The sequence below is a fragment of the Odontomachus brunneus genome, unplaced genomic scaffold (genome assembly GCF_010583005.1).
Source record: "Odontomachus brunneus isolate Ranch 3 - 2012 unplaced genomic scaffold, Obru_v1 Obru_scaffold_034, whole genome shotgun sequence".
In the NCBI taxonomy this organism is placed as follows: Eukaryota; Metazoa; Arthropoda; class Insecta; order Hymenoptera; family Formicidae; genus Odontomachus; species Odontomachus brunneus.
In genome coordinates, this window is record NW_022639484.1 from 1768320 (window position 1) to 1776518 (window position 8199).

At 37.0% G+C, this 8199-nt stretch overlaps 1 protein-coding gene across 12 annotated transcripts in view; it reads left to right on the plus strand.

Moving 5' to 3' along the window:
- Window positions 1–8199, plus strand: part of LOC116843588 (SH3 and multiple ankyrin repeat domains protein 1-like) — a 326286-nt gene that overhangs the window by 275601 nt on the left and 42486 nt on the right. The gene's annotated exons all lie outside the window — the stretch shown is intronic.

An 8199-nucleotide genomic window follows, 5' to 3' on the forward strand; every position in this document is an offset into this window, starting at 1 on the left:
TCGCAATAAATCTATTAATTAAAGAAGATTGATGAATAGTCACGTGCGATATGATAGGTAAGCTGTAGTGGCGCCGTCTGCCGTTGTATGCTTATACATTAGATCAAACTAAACAAAAAAGTCCTCTACTATTTTGCAAATAATTACATAAATTTTTAGATATTAATTAAAGAAGATTTGTGCATTATCGCTCACAATCATATAATAATTTTCTTTCAATAATTACAAATCTACGTGGTTATTTGCGAAATGATAAAAGGCTTTTTTATTCCATTTGACTTAAGGGGATTAGAACGGTTTGAAATCTTTAAAAAATTGATTTTTGGATTTTTACATAATCATTTAGTACAACTCATTAAGAACATTTGGCGCAAAAAGAACCTCGATATTCGCAAAATTGAGTTCAGGAGAGCGAAAAATGTGAGGCGGCGCGCGATCATGTAGTGTAAGAAATGTAGATTTTGTTTATTTAAAATAAACTAACAGTAATAACAGTAATAACGGTTTGAAAACTTAGAAATAATAATATCGGAAACGCTATAGGCGTGTCGAGGTCACTGCTAACAAATATAAAAGTAACAACAAAGGAAACGAGAACAGTCGGTCGGTCGGCAGTAGAAGTAGTCGATCGTTTATTTTTTAAAACAGCATTTTCCGCTCCTTTTGCTACGATAAGAACGCTTGAAGATATCGACTTGATCTTTTTTTTTAAAGATAAAGACGTATTGCATAGATTGAACCGAAGTTTGTATATGAAAATTAATTTTTTAATACCGTTTTAACAATAGATAACTTGAATTTTTAGATATTTTTGGTTTTTTGTCCGCTATTTCTTTAATTTTTGAGGTTTTTAGTTCCATTTCGGTTCAATCTATAGAGGGAAATCTCATCTACAAAATGACGCCTGGCGCATTAAAAAACTCCAACTCATTTTCCCAGAATCGTAGCAGAACCGCAAAAACATTTTTTTAATTTAACAATATCTTACTCAATTATTAATATTTTTTGTATATTGTTTTTATATTAATATTTTTTTAACTTCATTGTATTCCTAAAAGTATATATAAAAACTAAAAAAAAAAAAAAAAAAAAAAAAAAAAAAACATTGTGTATTTTTATTCGTTCGTCGACAATCGTCATTCGAATTTCACTAAATTTTCGGAAGATGAAATCGTTCTAATCCCCTTAATATACAAGCACACAACAGCATACATCACCAGTACAACTTACCTACAATATCGCGCGCGCGCATGATCATCCATCAATCTTCTTTAATTAATATCTCGACTATTATTGCGAATATCGCAAAATAGGACTTTTATGTTCACTTCAATCCGTCCCTACAAAATAAATACGGAAGAGAATCTAGGACACTCTACTGTATACTGTTACTTCGACTTCTATCATACCGACTAATGAGCAAGCCCGTCAGCAGTGACTCTTAGTTATGACAACTGGGAACTCTCCCAACTTCCCAACATTGAAACAAAATGTATGCAAACTGTTCTGTAGCCGACTATACTTTTAGTGGTCGGCCAACAATCGCGATCGCGCGTCTTTGTTATCTCCAATTGTCGCGAGAAGAACGGAAAAGGAGACGACGGTTACTCATTTCAACGGAGAAGGAATACCCGAGTCCTCGTTCTAAATATTTTATTCATGAATCGCCTGAAAAATCGCGACAATTTACCGCTGTTGCGCAACACGATGAAGTTGCGACTTGCAGAAAGTATGATTTGCTTAATAAAATACGCTCGGCATAACTAGCGCGATCGAAATATCGTCGTCACGTGGAGCTCGTCGGCCTCCGGAATTGATTGCCAATTACCGGTGGGTACGACGCTGACTCGATTCTGCGATCTAGAAAATTGAGTTACTTGACGAAACTCGATTCGACGGCGAATATGGCGGCGGTCTCGAGACGAAAATGCGATGTCACGTTAATCAAGCCTGTAAATTTATTTTCCCGATTTTTGCTACTCCTTACGCTGCGACACGGCCACACTTTTCAGCGCTCTGAGGAATCATTTTTGTAATCTCGCGAGCGAGATTGCTGTCATAACTTGGGAATAATGAATGTTAATTATCGAGCGTGATGAATTAATGAATACGATACCCATAAGGTATCGTCGACGTATGCAAAAGGATTCCCTAGAAATCTTATCCAGGACAGTGAAAGTGCGCGACGCATTGACTCCGTTCCCAAAGTGCCAATTTACTCGGCTTTATTAACGACGCGTACTATATCACGCTATTTTGTATCGAATACTATTATTATTGGCATCATTATTAGTGCTGATATCATTATCAATGTTATTGGTCATTACATAAGCAATCTCATCTTCGCAATTCACCTGAGTATCCCTAATTTTCAGTAATATCGAGTGACGCAATTTGCCATTGGCAAATTTTATGATTTAGCACGAATTGAGAATTTGGAAAAATTACGAGAAAATTGAAGCCATTGAGAAACTCATAATACTCAAGTATTTCGCGTTGGTGCGATAGTTATCATCATTTGATCCAAGTCTTGAGCGTTAAAGCTCTCTCTCTTTCTCTCTCTCTCTCTCTCTCTCTCTCTCTCTCTCTCTCTCTCTCTCTCTCTCTCTCTCTGCGTTCCAGTCAAAGTAACGAAAAAGCTATTTTTACGCGGCTGTGGACCTAAAGCGTCCTTTTTACATCAGGATTCGGGGAAAGGACACGATAATCGCCGTTAAGCACCAATAATAGCGACCGATGACGAAACCGGAACCAGTTCTAATAACCAGTTTGACGTGGGACAAAAAGTGACGACGAACTTAAGAATCAATAAAGGACCTTCGTCGGCCCCGCGATCTTCCCTTTCCGCCTTTTTTCTGCTCGCTCTTCCGATCGAACGGGTCGCCCGTTTCTTTGCCTTCTTGTCACGCTTTTCGATGATAAATCGTATATATTAGCAGGCCTCTTGTACGTAATTCGCACATTCTTATCGATTTCTCGAATACAGTTATTCCGTATTTATTTAAGTCTTCCAACCCAAATGTTTTTGACTTGTGATTGTAAGCACATGCATAAAGGAATAACAAACTACAATCAGACTGAAACATGCAGCATATAATCAACACTATTACCAAGTAGAGACTGAACGCAAAATCCTATTTGATCAAACATTAGTGCTGGCCATGACTAGTGCCGACGCTTTACAAATATCTCAATAACCTTAACAGATATAACTGGCAAAAAATTAGCTCTATTGGACATCCATTTTCTTGGTTTTTTGAAAATTTTATTGACAATTTTCTCTCTCTTAGTCTATCCCTAACCCTCCTCCCCTCCTAACTCTTTGATTTTTCAGACAGTGATTAGTCAACATTTACTTATTTATAAGAAAATAGCTACTGAGGAATGACTCAATATTAAGTTACTTCTCTCATTCATGAAACACGCACAAGAAACAAATCTACAAAAATAAAATGGGGTTCCAATCTGGAAGTTTGAGATGTAACATTTTTTTACACGGCGCTAAACCTCAAATATAAATTTTTTAATTTATTTTTAGTGCGTTTATGCGTATATTTATACAGCATGTTAAATTTCAAACGTAATAACTAAATATCTCGAAAATTAAATAATGTTGAGGTCAGATTGTTTTAGCTTGCATTGTTTCGAGTGTGACACATTTTCAAAGAAAAAAATTGACTTTTGGGTGAAGGTAAGATAAAATGAAGGCTAATTTTTTTTTTTTGATTTTTTAATGGAACTCTAATTTGAACACCTAGGTTTGTAGCCCTTGTTACGACGAATTCAATGATCACTCAAAGTTATTAAAGATTCAATTATGAAAAAGAGACTCAGAAAACTTCATTAATACAGTAATTAATCTTTAAAATCAATCCACATAGCGCACTTTATCCTGAGGATAATCCCAGATTGATTGGCGATCCCACAGATATTCTAGTAAGTAGTACTCGGGATATCTCCCAAAAGGATATTATAAAATATCGTAGGATATCGTAAAATCTCGATATAGGGCTTTTGTGTTCATTTTCATTCTACGTTCTCACAAAATGAATTGTGAAATCGAGCTGAGAAACCCAATATATACACACACACATATATTTATTTATATGTTTATACATATATTTATTTATATGTTTATATGTTATACATATATTTATTTATATGTTTATATGTTATATATATATATATATATATATATATATATATATATATATTTATTTATATGTTTATATGTTATACATATATTTATTTATATATTATTACGAAGATTGGTATTGAGCGAATTGAAACTCGGTCGATATTTTCTAATAATGTCTGTACAAAAATGTATAATTCAAACAATTGTTTTGGCAGAATTGCGAGGTTAAATTTCGAAATAATTATGTTGGTTTATAAATCGTAATCCATAGAAAATGATTATTACCCACGATTTAATTTTCAAATAAGAGTAAAAAATTGTCCGTGAAATACGCTACATATAAGGGATCGTAAAAACGTGCGTACGTTAATGCATTTTCGAGGCACGCATTTACGCGTAAGCGATCGATCTATTTTCAGAATATTCAATTAAGAGCTGGTTAATGCTGCGTCGGTAGTTGTTAAGAAATCGCTCGTCATATTTTCCAGGGGGTAAATCGTTTATCTCGTCGATATCGATCATTAGCCTTTGTTCAAAGGCTCGGTCACGTGCCCTGTGTTCAATATCGCGAGATCTCGATGCGGCTGGCGATAGTCGTGAGTCAGCTTGACGGACGCGGGAGAAGGTGCTTGAATCAACTTCCAGATAAATATTTGCGCTTCGCAGAATGCCTTCGCATTGTCGTGCCGTAACGTCGTTTTCAGTTAAACAGCGGCTTTATCGCGCCCATCGTCCGCTCAATCGACGTGTCCGATCTCAATTGTCACGACGGTCATGCGAAATTTTCTCGCCGCTCTATGAATCTATCAATGAGATAACAATCATTACATTAATTATGCATCATGCTAATTATTATGATATTACCTAATGCGTACCAAAAGTTGCGAGCGCAAACCGAGCGGCATAATAATATTATATAATAACGTTTCGACGTCTCGTATAATACGTCGATTAATTCCGTTGATAATGACGCTTGACGATAATTAGCGCCAATTTAGGGATGTCCGAGCGATTACGTCGATCCCGATTCATGGTCTCTCGGCCATGCGTGATCGCAGCTCGCCAGAATCGCGACGTACGCTCGCCGTTGGTTTACTCGAATCCCTCTCGCGGCGGCCAGTCAACGTACGTCCAGAGAGTTGCCGTAAACTCTCGATGACTGCTTTTTTCGATGTGCCGGCAATTTGATTTTGTATTCCGCTACAACCGCTTCGTCTTCACCTCTCTCTCCCTCTTCCCCCTTCTCTTTCTCTTTCTTTCTCTCTATCTCTCTTTCTCCCTTTTCTCCTTTCTTCGCGATGTCCGGCGCGTAGATCGAAATTTTATGGGTCGTATTTCCTCTTTAACACCGATGCTGTGTCCGGCACTCGGCTGATTCCACTCGCCTTTGTGCTCCTCCACCCCCTGTCTTCCACTTCCTCTGTCCTTTACTTTTCGTCTTCCTTTCTTTTCCTTCTCCTTCGCCACTTACCCCACCTTTTGCACCGTTCGATCGTGAGTTTGCATCGTCGTGATATCACGCGGACTTGAGATTAGCGGGTGCACTCTAATCGCCTTTTGCGGAAAGTAGGGTAAAATCCGATAGGTGGATCAAATTCACTGGTCGTGTCTACAGCTGGTAGTAGGTAGAAATCTATTCTCATGAGAAACGGGACAGTTGAATAAAACTTGGATGGACTAACGTCTGTCTTCACTGAAAACGTATCATTTATTCAGATGTTATTTTACAAAACTCTCGCCATTGAAAAGCGACCCGCACAGAAAAAACAGGGAATCCCATTTCTCCACCAGTTATTGTATTCCATAGAATAAAAAATAAAATGTTTTTTTTTTAACATTTTGAGTATTTTACTGAATAATGAAATTATTGAAAGGTCAGCATATGTTTCGTTAAAGGTCAGCATATGTTTCGTTAAATTCTAATATAAAATGAAAAGTTAAAGTTACTGAAGAAACTTTGGGTGTTCTATTTAGAATCGTACATTTAAAACATTATATTTCTAACCGGAATACATCATCATTTTTGGGAATCGAACTAAATTTTAATGAAATGCCAAGAAATTTTTTATATAGATAGAAAAATAATTCAAAGTTCCCACAGTATATACTCTGGTCTTCATTTTACGTTAGTATTAAACAAAACATGACTTTCCAGATAATTTCGTTATTTAGTATAACACTCAAAGTAAATTAATTTAATAACATTAATTAATTAATTAATAACATTTAAAGTATTTTAATTTTTTATTCTATTGAGTACAATAGTTTGCATAAAAATGGAATATACGGTAAAAGTATATCGATGTTACCAACTGAAGAAAAAGAGCGAGTTTCCATAATATTTCTATTTCAATTCTAGACGGAGAAGTCATGTTTAGAACATGAATAGAATTCGCAATTGGTATTGTAGTAGGATAACCAATTTTAGGACAAAAGAATTTGAGCATATATTCTCTAATTGGGATCTATACACAGAAGAATATCAATTTATTACTAAGAAAAATCAATTTACATTTCTCCTTTTGAGTATCTCAACAAAGAATATTTTCTTGATAATAGTCTTATAATATATTCGTGACAAATTTGAGAAAATATCATTATATATCATTATATATTAAAAAAAAAAATGTATTCTCTTTACAAGAATATCATAAAACTTTACGATGGAAAAGTTGGTCCTACTCTATGTAACAAGCCAAGTTTTTATTTTAATTTAATATTCTTGAGCAAAAAGCGTTAAACTTACTTTAGAATATATTTTAAATAAATTTGAGAGAGAGACGAGATTTTAACGAAAGAGACGAACTTGTGGCAGATTGGTCGATATATAAACTTATGAAATACTTGAAATAAGTAACGTTTATTTGAATAAATAAAGTTTATTTGAATAATAGTATGTATCTTTCCGTGTATATGCTATGTCTGGGAAAATCTCGGGAAACTTTTACGCGGGTAATCCATAACTATTTTGGAGAATCGGACTGGATCCCGATTAGACCCAAAAAAATTTTCTGTGCGGGTGGACTCGATTCACACGCTCAATGTTACCCTTCCTGCGTTCTCGTTCTCCGATTGGAGGCTGGCGAATTGGACGCGCGAGAAATGGGGACGTTAATTTCGCTCGGCTTAGCCTCACGGTATCGTCCGTTGATTGCGACGGCGGAAAATGCAACGAGGACAACGACGACGGTCGGTGGCAGGCGTCGTCCCCATGAACGGTGAACGCGATGCTGCCGCGACGTTGAGAGAGAAGGTGCGCGTTAAGAGGACGAAAACTCGTTTCGTCCTTCGTTGCGAAGGTTAAAACCGTAACGCTCGCTCCTATCCGCTCCTTGCGTCGCCGCTCTCGTGTGCGAGCGAGCGAGCGCGGGCGCTGCCTGGCCGAGCTTAACATCGGCGAAGGCCCCCCTTGCCAGACCGCAATTACATCCCATAAAGCACGATTGAGACACGGTTCGGCCATTATTCTCCCATACAGGGCCGTACAAAAGGGTCCCGCCGTTTAACGCGCCCTCTCCTTTCGCACGCATCCCGCGTAGGTCGCGGCACGCGCGTGCGTGCATGCGTGCATGCGGTGCGGTGTCCCTAGAAGATTGAGTCTGGTCCATAGACATATAGTATTGAACGGAGCATGGGACCGAAACCGTCTTGACAGACGTCTTGACTTGAGTAGAAAGAGATAAGACAATGTGTGGGTAGACGCGGTTCATGTTGCCAAGAGACCATGAGACACTTAAAATTATATTATTCTAATTAAATTCGCTTTTTATAACAGTAAGAATTTACAGTAAGATTTGAGGAACAAGGAAAAGAGTTGAAACAAAAATGTTCATTTTTGTGTCAAATGCAAACCAGACTATTATAACATGCATGTATATATACACAATATTTCCAGTAAGCAATCTGTGTTAGCGATCTGACGACAGATTGGCGACAGATCCAAAATCATCTGTATCCACAATCTGTTATTGTTTTATCGTCAGAGCCTGCTGACAGAGTCTTGCAGCGGATAGGATGCAGTCTGTTTTTGTTGGGTTGACTATCTGAATTTAAGATTTGAT